Genomic DNA, 20,017 nt, shown 5'->3' on the forward strand with positions numbered 1-20,017 from the left:
GGAAATAATCTTTTGCAAGTATTCCTTGGTAAGATGACAACAATTACAACAAGAGTATCTATTTTAAAAGTTAAACAGAACATGGACCCTATCCTTATGCAACTCACAGCCCAACTAGAGACATATATTAATAGTTGAAAAAATAAAATATGATAAGTTCTATGATGCTGGCATTAACAAATTATAATAGCCAAAAATAAAAGGAAAGGTTAATTCACTTGAGAGAGGCTGAGTTGGCTGAGGAAGAGAGACACATGTGATAAAACGTGAAAATGAGACTTGAAAAAGACTCCCCAAGGAGGTTGAAGATGGAATGTGGCAAAGAAAACAGCATATGAAGAGGGACATCTCAGGTAAACAGCACAGTATATAAGTAATTCGTGTAGAGGAAGGGCTGGACACAAAATTGGGGAGGGGGTTAAATGAGGACTAAGCCAGCACACAGAAGAAGTTTAAATCTTATGCTTTGTCCCTCTGCACAAATACAGTTCTTTCTAAAAACCTGCGAACTTATATAAAAAAAAAATTGTGGAAGATATTCCCAAAGAACAGCAACTTGGCAAATGAAGTTAAAGCTCTCATTGAAATAAAAGTAAGAATAAAAGAAAGACAGATGATCATAATAAGAGGGATCACCTTCCTCAAAATAGTGACTCTAAATGATCCTTCATAGAGACATACTCCTGTATAAAGAACAGCTTCTCTCCTTCCAACAAAACACAAGCAAACAAAACACCATACACATATTACAAATTCAGAGTATTTAAGAAAGTTTCTCCTGGACCCAGTGGTTCTTGAAACTCAATTTTATTATATGTGTTTTTCTTAAAATTCTCTATGAATTTAGGATTGTAGCACATCCATGTCTAATATATATCCCCTCTAACTGCCCTTGTATTACAAAGGTAGAAGCCATCACTAAAGTAAAAGAAGTAAAGAAGGAAGAAAGAGAGGGGGGAAAAAAAGACACAACAAAAGAAGAAGAAAAATTAAATGGATTAACATACCAGGAATTCCTGCATATTGCTATACTTAAGCATTTATTGGCAGAAAGGCAAATATTCATCTTGCTTGCTTTCATTTTCCCAAAGCACAACTTAATTAATGCTGTCATATAGCTCCTGGTAACAGACTCATACCACAACAGTCCTCCCACGCCACAAGATCAATGGAACCCTGGAAGCTACAACAGAAAGAAATTAGAACGTGCATCAAATTTGTGAAGCTCATAAAGAAAACACATTTGCCCTTCATGTATTTTTAAAGAGAGTCTTGCTTCATTATATCTTGTAAATGGTTTCTCTGTTCAGTACAGCAGATAGAATTGAACTTTGGTGGTGTCCTATTTTTCAGAAGAACAGAATGCCATTCAATTTTAATAAAGATTTTAGTGGTGATGTTATTATGCTAAGGTGCCCAGTTATTCAATAGAGGCTTTGAAATGTCTGAGAAAGAACTTGGCATATGAGCTCATTTATATGCCTCATTTCCTTCTTTCCTTACTCTTTAGCACTCAAGAATCAAGTCTTATTTCTAACTTTAAGATTAACTTTTTGATCAGCTATACCTCATGCTTTGTTTTCAGTAGCATATTGGATTGTATAACAGGAAAAATAAAACTGATAATTTAGAACAGTACTCAGGAATATGTATTCACTTAAATCAGTTTGCCTTTTAGATGAAAATACTAGTTTTAGAGCCATGACATTTAAGTAATTAATTTAACACCAGGACCAAACTCTCAGTACTGATAGAATACATTGTATTTTAAAATACTGTTTCATACAAACAAAAAAATTGCATCTCTCTCATTCCACGTGCAGTTATTTATTGCATCAGCACATTCTTTTTTCCACATTAGGTATTTAACATTTGCTTTTCCCACACTGAGTCATTCCTAAATGGTATGATTAGTTGAAAACCAAATAATTAGTTGGAAAATTCTTTTTTTAATCAGGTTATTTTAATACTTTATATTATTGTCAGCAAATATTTTGTGAGAAAAACAGATTTAACTTATGCTTTATATTTCTGAAATTGTTGAAAAATGTTGGGCTTAATATTCTTAGATTTACTGAAAAAGGTTTTTTTGATTAAAAATGTTTAAAACAGTATATGATTTGATATATAAAAATTGTTTATAGTTACAACAACTATTCTAAAGAGATATGATATGCCTACTACGTCTATTGATATGAGATTTCTTGAATTGGTTGGATGATCTAGCATTAGGTCAAGGTCTCTCCACACACATTTTAGTATTTTGGAGTACTAATAGCAATTGCATTATATGCTCATCTTTGTTGTTTTTGACCACTGCCAGATTTGTAAACCCTGGTTTCCTTATTCAATGACTAATTTTAATGAGCTATAGGATTTTTAATAATAGATTTTATGAGTTTGTATCTACATATTCTGAACAATTAAACTAATTTTAATTCATACTATCAGCATAATTTAGAAAAAAAAAGAGGTTCATTAACTTTCTTACTACCAATTTAAGATTAGGTTTCCTTATTTCCCTTCTACTCTAAGTAATGATGCACAACTTCAAGAAATGTAGTTTGCTAAAGCTGTTTCAGTTATTTTGGAGAAACAATTTAAGAATTTTAAGAGCCATTCATTTATAATATATCTAGCATCTCTAAAACATTGATGAAAATATTGACATTCTTTCTGTAGTTAAAAGAATCATCATTAAAAATGATCAGAAAATGTATGTGCTCTTGATTAATACCAGCTACTGTTAATTTAATATATGAAATCAATATTTTGTCAGAGCAATGAAATTCAAGTTTTTATAGTTAAGTGTGGATAGGAAAAATGATATCAATAATGTAATGAAAAATTACATTAAGACATTGCACAATTGCATTATTGTATTACTTCATTACTGCATGCAATGAAAAATTAATGCTCAAATATCCCAATGGCTGCATTGCTCTCTTTTCTGAGATTGTATGAATACGATAGATAAAATTTTCATTTTTCTGAGATAATAAAGCACAGGAAGAAAATTAATTTTTCAGCTATGTTTTTTTCACAATCTTTATGTATAGATATTGTATATATAATATATATAAATATAATTTTATACATAGAAAACACAGTTCTTAATTCTCTGAAATTATTTAATAGTTACATTTAAGAAAGGTAATAATGTCAAAACTTAACAAATATAAGAGCCTATTTTATATTTTCCTATTTTTCACCAATCTGTTCATTTGATATCCTAACATTTGACTAAAAAATGGACCAGTTTTAGGGGTAGCTTAGAAGAACTAGATGTATAGCATATAGCAGAAGCTGTGGAGTAAAGATTGGATTATTTGGGGGGATATTAGTAGGATACCAAAAATCTTAATTTTAGGTTAAAATTTTAGCAGGCCAACTCTTTACCTGTTTAACCAGTACAATTTAGGTGGAGTACACTTATAGTATTGATAGCATGAACCATTTTTACTGCACATGAGCCATCTGCTATTATTTTCTGTCAACTTAATTAATCTTTTTGTTAAAAGTGTTTTCTAAGCAAGTGTGTATGTGTGTATACATACCTGTGTGTGTGCACGTGCAGCTGTGTGTGTGTATGTGTGTGTGTGCTTTACCTACAAGCATCAAGGATTTAGGTTGGGGTTTAGGTGTTCCCAAGTATTTCATGTATACGAAAACAGGTTGCCATAACTTTGACTTTTCATGGCGGATATAGTTAAAATGGGAGTTCCATAAAATAGAGGAGGGTGGTTTATAATACCACATAAAATGATATTTATAATGGATTCATGTCTGGTCTCAAATGGGAATTCAGAGAAAAGTTTTTCCTATGAAAGCCTGAATAAAAAAAGATGAAGGAAAGGCTAGAGATGGTATGGAAACAAATTGGGAAATGTTGAACCTAGCGGTCTATATTTACTTTACTAATGGAGGAAGCACTTACTAATACCACTTAATAAGTAAACACATACTATATACCAGGTACTTTAATAAACTCCTTACATGTATTATGTCATTTAATCCTCAAAACAAATTCATAACATAAAGTATTATGATTACACCCATTTTACAGTTGATAATACTTAGACACAGAACAGGTAAGCATCAGTTATTTACAATGCCTGGAAGTGACATTCACATTCCTAAGAATACAATATTCAATAGAATGTAAATTTTACCCTCTGGTATTACACAAGCAGCCTTACCAGATGACAGCTAGTAAGAGAAAGAAGCTGGAGTTGAATCTATGTAATCGAAGTTTTGAGTCTGTGTTCTTAAATACTTTACCCATCCTAGAAAATATTGCTATTCTAGAAATTCAATTTTATTATTTCACTTTATTTTTATTTAAAATTTTATTGGTCATATGCAATATATCATATAAATTTACTATATATCTGTATAAGTATACTAATGTTGGTAAAAATTACTATAGTTCATTCTTTCCTATTGCAACCACTGTGATTATTGAATTGAAGGATATCATGGTCTGTTTGAACATCAGTTCATCAGATTTTTTTTTTTTTTTTTTTTTGCTGTACGCGGGCCTCTCACTGCTGTGGCCTCTCCCGTTGCGGAGCACAGGCTCCGGACACACAGGCTCCGCGGCCATGGCTCGCGGGCCCAGCCGCTCCGCGGCATGTGGGATCCTCCGGGATAGGGGCACGAACCCGTGTCCCCTGCATCGGCAGGCGGACTCTCAACCACTGCGCCACCAGGGAAGCCCCAAGTTCATCAGATTTATTCTAGCAAACTATAGCTCATCCTCCATACTACTTTGGGCGTCTCTTTCATGAAACAATTTTAAATATTGGGAGAAATTACTGTTTCCCAGAATTTAGAAATCTTCCTACAAAACACTGTGTGGATCCATAATTCATAGTTCATCATATATTCTTTTTATAATCAGTTTTATAATTTTGTGCATCAAGCCTTGGCCAGGAACTGTAACATCTTTTAAAAATCATGTTTTTCATGAAAAAGAAATTTAAGTTTAATTATTTTTACTTATGCCTCCTTTTAAGGAACTCTAACTGCTAAGTTTTTGAAAGTTGATGAGATACATGATATCATAAAGACAAAATAAACAGAACTCCTCATGAAAAAAGATTTTAAAATAGTGATCTAGGAAGCTGTTCTTTAAGGTTGCTATTGGTCATTTTCTGTGTTCTTTAAGGTATTAAAAACACTTTTTTTGAGGAGAATCCTTGTCTATGGAGATAATTTCATTTACTTTTCCACCTATTTAACCACAAGTTCTCATCAGGCATTTCAAATTCCAGAATAACCCCAAATCTGGTTATTCACTAGGCATAAATATGTACTTATCTGAAAACACAGAACCACTGAAGTCTACATACTTTCCAGAGACTATGTCACTATCTTGTTAATAGTCAACTTTCATCCAGCATTTGAGAAAAACATTATTATAAAAGGATAGCCTATAAGACAAGTTCTTTACAAAAAGCTGTGAAATGTATCCTGCTATCAGTGTAATATTCTTGTTGGAAATGTTTTTATTAAACAAATACATTTTTAGCTTACAATATAGTCAAGGTTCACTCTGATGTTCACAAGACTTCAATAAGTAAGCAGCATGAGTAGGTTGACTCAATTGTGCCATTTATTAGACCTAGAAGGGCGTAACTAATTCATGAGAATAAAAAATTCCCATCATGATAGAATATAATTTATCAATCACTGATATCAAAAAGAGATCAATATTGATTATCAATAGAAACTTGAATTTAAAAGGAAAAGATCATATGTACTAGAAGAATTGCAAAGTGGGCAAAAAAAACATTTTATTATTTGAATCTGACATAAATAATGTATCCTATTAATTTAGCTACTCTTGACAATTGCTACAAATATCCATTCATATCAACAGTAATGCAAATGTATGTGATGCAGATATTGCCAATTGCTCAATGTCTACTGAATGCTAGATATTCAGTAGTGGATTGAATTTTGCTTGAGGTGTCAATAGTCTGCTTAAAACAAACAAACAAAATCTTGCTTCTTGATTCCCTTGCAAATAGCTGTTGTCATATAATATATTTCTGGGTTAATAAGACATAATGGGATTTATTCCAAGAAAGCACCACCTCTTCCTACTTACTCCCCTTTCTTCCCATACAACTGTCGTTAAGCGCCATGCTTAGAGTTGGAACAACCATTTTGTGATCTTAAGGATAAAAGTTAGATGATAAGGGTAGCAGAACAGCATAAAGCAACCTAACTGACATAGTATACAAAGGACAATCAGAAAAGCATTAGAGTACTGATCAGATATCAATTTAGGAAGCAATGTCAATGGATCCTATCTTGCTAGGCTGCATAATATTGTGGAAAGGGTGAGTCAGGGACCTGGGTTCTTCCATTTACAAGTAGTGCAACATTTGACAAGATAGCGTACTTCTCCACAACTTTTATTATGTCTAAAATCAAGAGGTTAATCTAAACAATATATTTTTAACTGAGAGGATGGAATGTCAAAATTTCTAGATTGTAGTTTTATACTGTATGTTCAATATTACGTTCTCACAGTTCCAAAGATAAATTATGTGTATTAAAACTTGACTACCTCTACAGTAGTTTAAATAGGAAAATATATTCCAGTAATTATCAATATAAAGCAGGAAATATCCCATGGAAGAGTTATCATACTCTGTGAGAGAACATCACATTTTCAAATTCATCAAAAGAAGACAAAGCTTATAGTACACTGAACCATTATTCTAACTGATTTTTTTTTTTTTTGGCTGTACCTCATGGCATGAGGAACCCAACCAGGGATTGAACCCGTGCCCCCTGCAGTGGAAGTGCAGAGTCTTCCCTGCAGCGGGACTGCCAGAGAAGTCCCCTATTCTAACTGATTTTTAAGGAACTTTTAAAGTTCTATAGTTTTGTAATTAATGATCATGATCAGTATCACAATGTAGTTGGTGATGGAGTTGGAAAATTCTTGATTTCCAGCTCAAAGTTCTTTTCTCTGCCTAATATATTTATGTATTTATTTATAAAAATATAAGGCTTTATTTATACTTGGATTCAGAACATAACGTGATTATGTGAAAATTTGGAAATCATTCCTTGAAAATTTAAATAAGGAATTTCTCTAATTCTCATTGTCTTTTAACTTTTATAGAGATGGAATGGTATATTTTTGTTTAAGAATTTAGAAGTAGACTAGTATAAAAGTTGAGACCTGGATTCTTTATAGCTATGAACTTGCATTTCTCTATGAAAGTGCTTCTTTATGTGTTTTTCAATATACTCTCAAATTTTTACAGCCCAATCTAATAACTGTCACAGAAAGCTTAGAGGAAATATGGCCATATATAACCAGCAAACTGTAATAGTGGCTTTGATTTCAGATGAGCTTCAAATGCTCTTTTGTTCACATGTAAACATTATGTAGTGCATGATGAGCCTTCTTGCAACTTCACAGTAAATATTCGTGAAAATATACAAAAAGACTAAAATGTCAAGAACTGAAAACAGCAGAGTAAACTAAATGTAAAAGAAAACAATTTGTCAAAGAAAACAATTTGGCAACAATTTGGCAAATGTAAAAGAAAACAATTTGGCAAACAATTTATGCAAACCATTGCATATCAATGGTTATGTGTTGAGAAAAATATCCTTGGAATACTCACTACACCACCATCCCCTGAAATAGAACACAACAGAGAACCACCTCTCTCCTCACCTCCACCCGCCTCCCCAAACCAAAAAAAGAGAGAGACTGAAAAAGATATTGATCTCAGCATAATTTGCTGATATTTGCCTGTTGACCCCTCTAGTTCCATGACACACAAAATTGTCGTTCATACTCCCAAACAGGAGGGGACAAACTGTCGACCTAAAGAAAAATACAAAACCTAAGTGCTGTGATTTTATTTTATTCAGGGTCTTACTGAGGACAATAGCCAGGGAGACAGCTCTGAGGAACTGCTCTGAAGAGGTAGGGGAGGAGCCAGTATACATACGAATTTGGGGGGATAGGAAATACATGTAGTCAAGCACACATTTTGGTAAAAGATTACAGCGAATCACAAAGAACAGATATTTCAAGTTAATGATTTTAGTGCTTTTCTACATATGGGAAGATGCAAGAATCTGAGATCATTGAAATTCTTCCTGAGATAGGCATCTAACTATCTAGGTATGTTTTATACAAAGCACAGAGTACCTCATCTAGTTTTTTTCCTCCTGAATTCTCCTCTAGGTACACTGTTGTGGGCAACTGCAGTAGGTTGCAACTTAACCCTTGTAGAACTGAATAATGAGCAACCCTCTTTGTTCCTTTTTTGTTCACATATCTTTGCAGACAGAGCCAGTCACTTTCATCCACTTCTATTAGCTGTTTTCTGCCTGGATTCCTTCAATGATATAACACCTAGTAGGGTGACATGATTGGAATTAGGATATAGGACATAGAAACACATTGTAACATGTGATACTAAATTGCCAAAGAAGTAACTGCTATCAGGAAAGATAGATAGGAAGAGCATCAGAAGCACTGCAACGGTTTGGGGTATAGTGTTTCATATCTTTATTCTTGTAGTGTATGCTCTAACAGTTGTTTTATTTTCATAAAAGTGCCTGACTTAAGCTTTGATTACTAAGGCATCCACTTCAAAGAGGCATCCACTTCAGAAATATATATCTTGAATAAATACATTGCCAGCCTCATGTCTAGATAAAGAGTCAGCCACAATCCCACACCACCCTCTACAAGCACCTTCATTTGAGAGATCTTTGTTGATTTCAATAGCTGACCATTTGGACCACTTGTTTTTTCTCTTCTTGCACTTTAAATTCCCGTTCTTATGTTTTAAATTCATCAACAAAGAGTGAGCTGGTGAAAACCTAGGCCCTCATCCTTGACTCTAATAAAAGCAGAACCCCAGGCCCATAGACACACTTTCTCACTCTCTCTCCCCACAGTCTCCCTATGTGGCCCCAGGCGTACCATGTCATTTCAGGACTTGTAAGCAATAAACCTTGTCTCTTTGAAAGTTTCCTAATGGTTATCACTGAGGGCATCTTGCAATCATAGTAAGAACCACAAGGGCTGGTTCAGCCACAACATTAGCTATAGACAGGCTGAGACCAGCACAAAATAATTCAATAGAAAAGAACAGGAAATCTCCCAGGTCAGAAAAACCAGCACGAGATTGAACCTCAGTCTACCTCAATCTACTGGCACCACTTTCAATAAATCTCTACTGGATATCACAAAGTGAGTTAGGATCCTTCTGCATCAACCTGGCCTCCTGGTCTAGATCTGAGTGGGGACATTTGTAGTACCCTAGAGCAGAATAAGTACACAGTGAAGGGGCTGAAATTCTCAGCTTCCCCAAATTCTAGATCCAAACTCATCACAACCCATCCAAGGGTTTCTAAATATTCAACAAACAAGCAAAAAAACCCAAGCACACAAATGAAATGAGGCCTTAGAAAAGGCAAGAACTCTCATGAATAATTAGAGTAAGAGCTTAATTTTGAAAATTGTTTTCTGAAAGGAAAAGGACATTTAGAATGACAATTTAGAATATCAACTGCATGTTCTATGGGAAAGATTGGCATCTACAGAAAAGAAACATAAATCAACCAGTGGAGACAGGGCTGAAAGTTGAATAAATATTCAACAAATATTTATTGTGATGTAGGAGATACGCACACACACAACTTGATTCCAAAAATTTCAGAATTATTTCCAAAAATAATATAAGAAATTAAAATATGTAATTGTTGCTAAAGGGCACAATTGATGCTGCAGAGAGTCAATTCCGAGGAAGTGTAAAGGGAAAGGACAAAAATATAAAAGCAAGGAAAGAGAATGGAAACTAATAGCAATCTTAATTCAAATATTTGCAAAGTATAATTGGAAAACAAACATAAATCCTTAGATGAAACAGAAAAAAAAAGAAAAACTACTGTAGGAAAAAACAAAAGAAAAAAAAGGCTATACACAGTAACCATAATTCGTAAAAACAGAAACAAGGCTCACATATCCTGATAACTTTCTTTCTTAATTTTAAGGCTACTGAAAAATATCCTGTATTTACACACAATAGGATTCTCTAATTGAACTGACTTCTAATCTAGAAGTTGCATCTCAGCATCCCATTGCCTTGTTCTCATGAGTGAGAGCATAGTCATGGTTTGCTTTCTTTATTTTACGAAGAGTAGAACAGAGGGCATACCTAAATGACAAGTTTAAATAGTCAATTAGAAGCAGAGCAGAGATTATATGTCTGGTCCAAATGAATGTTCGTTCAGAAATTTTTCCATAGTATGCAATCCTTTCTTACTTGTTTACTCCAAATCTGCTCAACAAATAATTTTGGATATGAAATCTACTTTAACCCAGCTGATTTTCCCAAAACAAAAAATATAAATGAAGAAGAAGGAGAACTGCATTTAGTAGGCGGTTGATAAAGAACAAAAAGACTAACTTTTCCCACCTTGGTGGCTTTTATTCAGTGATAGTTTTACATACTGGAAAATTTAATGTTGTTCTTATGTCTACTGTAAATACTCAGAAATTTGTAAATGACATGTCTAATTCATTATAACACTTGAATCATAAGAACTGTTGATTGAAAAACTGTACTGGCCAGTGTACTTACTTCCAACTAAAAAAGTCAAAATATGTACTATAAGATTTCTGTTTTCTCTTTGAGAGAATTACTTTAAAATGAATATTTCTATACACCCATCTCTGAGCAACAGTGAATTATCTGAAATATTATACAGAATATTAAGTGCCCACCACAGTTTCTGGTATGTAGTCAATGATCAATAATTGTTTGTTTAATTAACACTTGTGTTTTAGTAGACGAAATATCTTGTGACCTAGCCAGTTCATTTTTGAAAATTGCCCTCATTTGGGGGAAACCTGGGTGTTATTGAGAAGAGTCTTTGAGGGATTACACAATTCAGATCTTCTAACAGAATGTCTTCAACTCATTCATTGTTTTCTGGATGGAGTGACATAATGAACCCTATTGTTTCTGTCTTAAATGTGCAAATAGTAACACATTGTAACTACTGTTAATTTACTCCTTTTTCATCTCTCCTGTCTAATGAAAATCATGCTGCTCCCACATAGGTGATTTGCCATAGAGTTTGTGAAACCAAATGATGTTAGAATCTTAGAAAAAACATTACTTTTATCTCTGGTAAGAATGAATGGAAACAGCTGTTTCATTTTTTTTTTCATTAAACTTTCTGCTCTATTCAAAGCTTACTTCCTCATTCTAATAAGAGAGAATCAGCATGCACTGATATGAACTAATAGAAATTGGAAGAAATAAGAACAATTTCACATTTTTCCCATTTGGCTCCTACTCCCTTATCCTTGGTTTTTTTTTCCCCCCCTTTGGTTTCTCAATTTTACAAAGGGAATTTTTGCTAAATAGAAAAGAACAAGTGTTACTTTAAAAATTCACAGCTAATATTTTCACTGTACTCTGTATATGTCTATTTTTAAAGTTCAACATGATATTCTGTTTTAATAATGCTGGAAAGTCAAACATTTGAAAATAAAACATCTTTAATCTTCAGAGTAAAGATGATACAAAAAGTTGTTCCATAATGAATTGATTTTTTAAAAAGCAGATTTTAGATAATTAGGTACAGCATGGTCTCATTTTATGAAATAAAAACTACCTCCCATGTAGACACACACATATGCATATATAAAACTATATATATTTGATTACACATATATGATCTATATAATTATAGGATCAACTACTTAAATCACTTTTTGCTCTTAACTTACAGGCTACCATATTCACCTAGTATTTTTCTTAAATCTCTGGTTGCTTATTCTTGTTTTCCTTTCTTAGTTTCTCTACTCCTTCCAGTTATCTAAACTTCAAAGTCTGTCCTTAAATCAATTCTCATGTCATCTACAATCACTTCCTTGGTGATTGAATCCACTCTCTATCTTTAAATACCATCTAAATTCTTATGACACCCAGACTTGTAGCTCCATTCTGAATCTCTTCTTCCCTGACTCAAAACTCATATCCAACTGCTTACTTACATCTCCACTTGAACAACACATAATCATCTCAAAGTTAATATGTCTAAAATTGAACTTCTGATTCTTAAACCATCCCAAACTTGCTCTAACAATCTTCCCATCTCACTTTATGACAACTCTGTCTTTCCAGTTCTTTAGACTCAAAAATTTGGGGGCATCCTTGAATCCCCTATTTTTCCATACCCCACATCTAAACTATTAACAAATCCTGCTGGCTTTACCTTCAAATTACCATCACAACAAACAGAATAAAATACCTAGGAATAAACCTACATAAGGAGGTGAAAGACTTGTACTCAGAAAACTATAAAACACTGATAAAAGAAATTTAAAAATGACATAAACAGATGGAGAAATATACCACATTCTTGGATTGGAAGAATCAATATTGTGCAAATGACTATACTATGCAAAGCAATCTACAGATTCAATGCAATCCCTATCAAACTACCAATGGCATTCTTCACAGAATTAGAACAAAAAATTTTACAATTTGCACAGAAACACAAAGACCCCAAATAGCCAAAGCAATCTTGAGAAAGAAAAATGGAGTTGGAGGAATCAGGCTCCCTGACTTCAGACTATACTACAAAGCTACAGTAATTAAGACAGTATGTTACTAACACAAAACTAGAACTATAGATCAATGGAACAGGGTAGAAAACCCAGAGATAAACCCACGTACATGTGGTCACTGAATTTATGACAAAGGAGGCAAGAACATACAATGGAGAAAAGACAGCCTCTGTAATAAGCGGTGTTGGGAAAACTGGACAGCTACATGTAAAAGAATGAAAGTAGAACACTCCCTAACACCATACACAAAAATAAACTCAAAATGGATTAAAGAGCTAAATGTAAGACCAGACACTATAAAACTCTTAGAAGAAAACATAGGAAAAACACTGTATAACATAAACCACAGCAAGCTCTTTTTTGACCTACCTCCTAGAGTAATGAAAATAAAAACAAAAATAAACAAATGGGACCTAATTAAACTTAAAAGCTTTTGCACAGCAAAGGAGACCATAAACAAGATGAAAAGACAATCCTTAGAATGGGAGAAAATATTTGCAAATGAAACAACAGACAAAGGATTAATCTCCAATATATAAAAACAGCACATGGATCTCAATATCAAAAAAACAAACAACCGAATTAAAAATGGGCGGAAGACCTAAATAGACTTTCATCCAAAGAACACATACAGATGGCCAAGAGGCACATGAAAAGATGATCAGCATCACTAATTATTAGAGAAATGCAAATCAAAATTACAGTGAGGTATCACCTTACACCTGTCAGAATGGCCGTCATCAAAAAATCTACAAACAATGAATTCTAGAAAGGATGTGGTGAAAAGGGAACCCTCTTGCACTGCTGATGGGAATGTAAATTGATACAACCACTATGGAGAACAGTATGGAGATTCCTTAAAAAACTATAAATAGAACTACCATATGACCCAGCAATCCCATATATATATATACTGGGCATATACTGGGTATATACTGGGCATATACCCTGAGAAAACCATAATTCAAAAAGAGACATGTACCACAATGTTCATTGCAGCACTATTTGTAATAGCCAGGACATGGAAGTAACCTAAATGTCCATTGACAGATGAATGGATAAAGATGAGGCACATAGGAATATTACGCAGCCATAAAAAGAAATGAAATTGAGTTTTTTTGTAATGAGGTGGATGGACCTAGAGTCTGTCATACAGAGTGAAGTAAGTCAGAAAGAGAAAAACAAAATACCGTATGCTAACACATATATATGGAATCTAAAAAAAATAAATAAATAAAGAAAAATGGTACTGATGAACCTAGTGGCAGGGCAGGAATAAAGGCATAGACATAGAGAATGGACTTGAGGACATGGGTGGGCAAGAGGGGGAAGCTGCGGTGAAGTGAGAGTAGCATGGACATCTATACACGACCAAATGTAAAACAGAGAGCTAGTGGGAAGCAGCACAGCACAGGGAGATCAGCTCGGTGCTTTGCGACGATCTAGAGGGGTGGGATAGGGAGGGTGGGAAGGAAGCTGAAGAGGGAGGGGATATGGGGATATATGTATGCCTATGGCTGACTCACTTTGTTGTACAACAGAAACTAACACAGATTGTGAAGCAATTATACTCCAATAAAGATCTATAAAAAAAAATCAGTGACTAGGATTCCTATGACTACACTAATCCAAACTCATTTCTGGCCTTAATTACTGTAAGTTTTTGTTGTCTCTCTCATTCACCCTTTGCCCCATTTAGTATTTTTTCAACACAGCCATTATGACCCTTTAAAACTAGACTGAGATTATGTCACTCTTTTTTCAAAGTCTTCCAAAATATCTTTCACCGGCCTCAGATAAAACTCAAAAGTACTTTGACATATATCCTTGGTCCTCGCCCACCCCTCTCCCACCTGCTTATAATATCACTTCTGTTTTACCTTTACCCTCCACTCCATCCACACAGGTCTTCTTGCTGTCCTCAAAAATTAAAGTCACACTCTCAACTCAAAGGCTTTATTCTTGCCACTTCATCTGCCTGGAATGTTCTTTTCCAGAGGTTTGCATGGTTTTACATATCAATTTCTCTGTCAAATTTTCCCAGCTACACAATCTAAAATTTCAGTATGTACTTCCCTAACACTTCCTATTCTCCATCCTAACGTTATTTTTCTTCTTACCACTTATCATTATTTTTTTCACTTTTTTTATTTGTATTTTTTCCCAATCAAAATATAAGCTTCATGAAGGCAGGTTTTTTGTTTTTTTGTTTTTTACTTCTATATCTTCAGGGCTTATAACAGTTCCTAGCACATGACAGGTGCTTGATAAATACTAACAGTCATTTTCTCCAGGCAATAGACTACAGTAGAGGGAAAAACTTTCAGTTCTTTTTCACACCATTTTAAAGAATGAGATCATGGGTGAATTTTATTTTCCTTTCTTTTTTTGTTTCAAAAATAGTATGATGCAAAACTTCTTTGTGGTAAAATCAGAAGTTCTAATAACATTTTTCTCACTGGTTGTTAATTTCAAAATTTAGGGTCTTGTTTATTATTTATTAATTTATTATTCTTGTTAGATCATGTTCTCAAGATGGAAAGCATTGTTAATTGTTTCAGTAGGTGAAACCAATGTTATAACTCAGGACAACTTGGCAGATGTGACGATTTATTTATACCAAGCTATGGAAGTTTTAAACTGGTTTTCATGTCAGGCCTATCTATAAGTGGAGATGTATAAACACTTTTATATTTCAATCTGACATGAAATGCCTTTAGAGGGATTTCACAATGGACTGAGAAATTGCCCAATGGTCAGAGGGCTCTTTACTTCTGTTAATAGTCTGAGGTCATTCCCAACACTAAGTGGTCATAGACATTCATATTTGGAAAGGATGTTAAACATTTTCTAGATGAACCTCTTCATTCTATATGTCTTAGGCCCAGAGAAGATATAATACATGCCAGAATTCATGTAAAAAAAATAGTCAGCTCAGCTGGGATTAGAATGGAAATCTCCAATATCACAGATGAAAGCATTTTCCTCCATGATACTGCCTAATAGACTTTATACTAAAAGCCACATCTTAGAGTAGATTCTCTGTTTGTCAATCACATGAGTACATACCCTAACATTCTCTTTAAATTACAGCCTTCCTGTTATGTCTCTGGGGGAAAAGTTGCCTTTCATTTATCTGGCTGTATTTCTATGTAACACATAAAAGGGACTGCTGAAAAAAAATGAGACCACTGAAAGCTATTAAAAATAAAGAAAAAAGTTATGCTATACATTTCAACCAGAGACATCAAAGTTTGTAGTTAGTCTCTGTATATTAGAAAAGTTGGCACTGTGAAACAGGGGATTTTTTTAAATCAAAAGACTTTGAATAGATAAGATGTTTGAGTGAAAGATCAATTGTGTTCACAGGTGCATCACTCATCATCTTCCCTCTCTGTTTTCACTAGTCAGAAACATTTCTATTGAAGAGCAGAAGAATCTGAGGAAAATCAATGTGGGGAGAGGCAGGCATCTCTTTGCTTAACTGACCATTGGTATAGTTCTCTGTTGATTGTTGGTGTTACTGCTGGTAACTGTGATTGGCCATAGGTAGCTCTACGCAGCAGGTGAATGGTCACTGGCTCCTGTAAGCACTTGTAAGGGTCACTCCCTTGAGGTGACCCTCAGTCTTTATCACTACTTCATCTATCTACCCTTGTCTTCTTTCCCCTCACATTTCCACACAGGAGAAATCAGTTCACATTGCCGCTAAAGGGCAGCATGGAAGGTAAATGAGGCACCAAAATGATAATATACACTTATTACTGCCTCACATATTGTTTGAGCTTTACGTTTTATACAGCATCTTGGTCGGTCCTTTTTCAGAAAGCTTCACTGTCAATTATTCTGAGGAGGGAGCTTCTTGGTACAACTCTCCCTTCAATCACCTGAGCAGAGTTGTCTTCAAGGCTCATTTGCTCCTGATCACAATACAGTTTTAGCATTGAAGCCTGAGGCCTCCAAACCAATAGAGGTCACTGTTGACTCCACTGGAAAGAAGCATCCTCAGTGCTAGTCAGTTATTCAAATGTTTATCCTAAGAACTCTTGGGTGGGAGAATTTCTCTGAAAAACCTCTTTTAGGACTTTGAGTAGACTGCTGTATAGATTAATCAGACCAGGTGTCTGAATACTTGATTTTCAGCCTGAATATGCCTATAACATCAAAGTTAGCTTCTTCCTCTATTCTTTTCACTTCATTATTCTCAACTACCACCCAAAATGCAGAGTCCCACAGTCATCTGTATTCTATTAAAGATACTGTTGTAAGCATTGTGGATACAGAGGTAACACACGAGTACATGGATCATACACATTAAACTAATAAGCTGTAACTAGTGTATTAAAAATCTCAAATGTATGGTATAAAAATATGAATTTTTGCTTATCTGCTTTCTGTTGGATTTGTTTTTTGTAAATTAATCCTTTCTTGGGAAGATTCCATATTTCTCCAGTAAATATTGTTTATTAAATGTTAGCTTTTTCCAGTTTAAAACCTCAGTCTCACATCTGATTCATAGCCTTACAGTTCTCCTTTCCTTCTATAGGTAGGTTCATACTTTGTTCTCTCTTGAGAACTTTGACATCTGATTCACAATTCCCCTCTCCACTTTATTGCCGTTACTATGGGTGTGACTTCAACACTGAAGGGGACAAAACTACAAACATCGTAGTCTCATTACTCCTAAATAATTTGGACTCTTACAAGGGTAAACTCTACTTCACTTTACCCTTTCTCTCTAATGACTACAACTTGCATTCATTCAACAAATAGTCATTGTGTGCAAATAATGAATCATCCTCCTGGAAAATGCTGAGGCTGTACAAAGAGGATTATAACTGCTCTCTGCCCTCCAGGAGTTTTTGGTCTTGAGGAAGAAAGAGACAAGCAAAAAAACTTTACTATACAATAAAGTTATTATTTTTATTCATTTACTTACTGAAGAAATATTAAACAATAATAGCTAACACTGTTGAGTGTTATCATTGCTCTGTATGTTTGACATATATTAATTCTTTTTAATCCTCACAAACACACTGTTAGGTAGGACTTATCATTATCCTTGTTTTACAGTTGAAAAAAAACTGAGCTATTAAGAGATCAAATAAGTTGTCCAAGGTTGTTCAAGGTCACACACAACTTACAAGTGTCAGAATTAGAACTTGACCTTAAGCAGTTTGGCTCCAGAGTCATTCAATCACTACACCATACTGCCTTTTCTGTAAGTACAGTTATGTCACAAATCTAAATTATCACCCTTGAAATGATACCTATATGCCTAATGTTGGCCAGCTTAAAGAAATGGCAGCTGTGCCTCCTGGTCCTGTCAGCCTAGGGTCCAAAGCAGCCGTCCTTCCTGTCACTAGTCTGATGATCTGGCAGACATCCATGCCCTGCCAATAATACACCAGAGAGACAAAAAGAGGTTTGGCCATCATGAGGTTAGGATTTTGGTAAAGACATCAGAATAACATGTGATAAAATTGGCTGGAGCTTTAGTGAATCCACCACATTCTCAAGAAGAGCTCTCCTTTATTATCATGGGCAAGCCAGGACTTGCCCCAAGAGTGTGAACGGACCTGAGTCTAAGGGTAAAGGGAGCAGGAACACCAGGGTGAAAAAGCAGAGGAATGGAGCCGACCATTCCTGGTAACAGGTGCAACCTCAGGATACTTCCCTTATCTGCCTCTAAATTAAAATGGATCCCATTTCTCTTCAAGGAAAACTCCTTCTCTGGCTCTATACTGCTTGTATTCAGCAGTAGCACTTGAATTTAAAATTAAATTTGGAAGTTCTAAAAAAAAAAATTGGACACAGGCCAAGGGCAGTCAGAAAGTGAATGAAAACCTTTTTGAAAATTTTGTTCATGATGGAAAATCTGGCACAGGAAATATGTCTGGCAGCAAATCTATCTTTTATAACAAGGAATCAAATGTGCATGACAACATTCTTTGTTTTATAATGGATTATTTATGTCTTTGCTATTAATGCTTTCAGAAAATATATTTATTGAGAGATAATCACCTTTGTATCTCTATACTAGGCACTATGGGAATACGAATGAGATCTGAGGTATGCATTTGAGGTGAAAGAGCTATGGAGGAGGAGGCATGTGACTCATGCCTTGAAAGAGGAGGGATGTTTGGCTAAGTGACAAAGTACACACTTTAAGAGAGGAAACAGCATGCACTAAGGCACTGAGAGAAGAATAAGTCAATACTAAGTACGTGGAAGAGTCTGGTCTGATTCATTTAGAGCAAGTACAGAGGAGGTTTTGAGGAGTGTTGGAATATTGTGAAGTTTGTAGCATAGTGAAAGGTTAAGAACAGTGCTTCTGAATCACATAACCTCAGATTTCACTCAGCTTTGGAACATAGAAACAGTAAGACTCAAACCAAGTTTAAGTTACCTCTCACAGCCTGAGTTTGCTCATATATTTTATCCTCTATGAATTAAATGAGATAATGTGGCACATTTTTAGCACAATACCTAGGAAAAATATTAGCTTTTATTTTTTTTCACCATCATCCTTACTATTCTAAAAGTAGCAAGGGCTAATATGTGAAGGCCTTGGGAAATGTTTGAGGTTGGATTTGATATTGTAGACAGTGCTAAATTCTTGAGCTAAGTGATAAATTCTGAATACAGTGATAAGATTTCATCTGATAGTACATTGAAGCTAAATTGGAAAAGAATAATAAGAATATATGACTTTGATATCTTGCCAGGATGTGAATCTTCATAAAGACAGACTCCTTAATTAGAAGTTGGAGAAAAACCGCCTCTTAGTTTTTCAGAAATACTTTATTTAAAATTTCCAATTTTTAAATTATTTAGGCACTTAAACTGCTCCCTTTTTTTCTTTTTCTGTTTGGGGTCATTTTATTAAGTATACACATCTTCAAAGGCACAGAATAGGGGCTTAGAATGGAGGTATAAAACAAATTAGATTTTTCTACTTGCCTGGAGAAGTATAACACTTTTGACCAAGACTTCTTTGTGGTTCTCATTGTTTCTTAATATTATCTTTTCCCTGAATGTAATTTATGGATTATTCTTACATGCTTTGGAGAAAGGGATAGTGAAGAAAATGACCACACAATGGACAATTATGCAATTTCAGAGCACTACATTCTGGTACATATTAAGTGTTTTGAATTTAATTAATATCTTAATAGATCAAATTGCATATTATTCCAATTATGCAAAGCTGTATTGAAAATAAATGATGCATATATCTCATTCTTTTTATAACACTGCTAATTACTACATAATGGTTTAATGATTTGCAACTGGGTTAACCACACACATGGCATATTGTAATATACCAGTTTTATATAAATCCCAGGCAGTAAACAATCAAACATATTCTTCAACTGC

This window comes from Mesoplodon bidens (genome assembly GCF_964165515.1).
Source record: "Mesoplodon bidens genome assembly, chromosome: 11".
NCBI classification, from domain to species: domain Eukaryota; kingdom Metazoa; phylum Chordata; class Mammalia; order Artiodactyla; family Ziphiidae; genus Mesoplodon; species Mesoplodon bidens.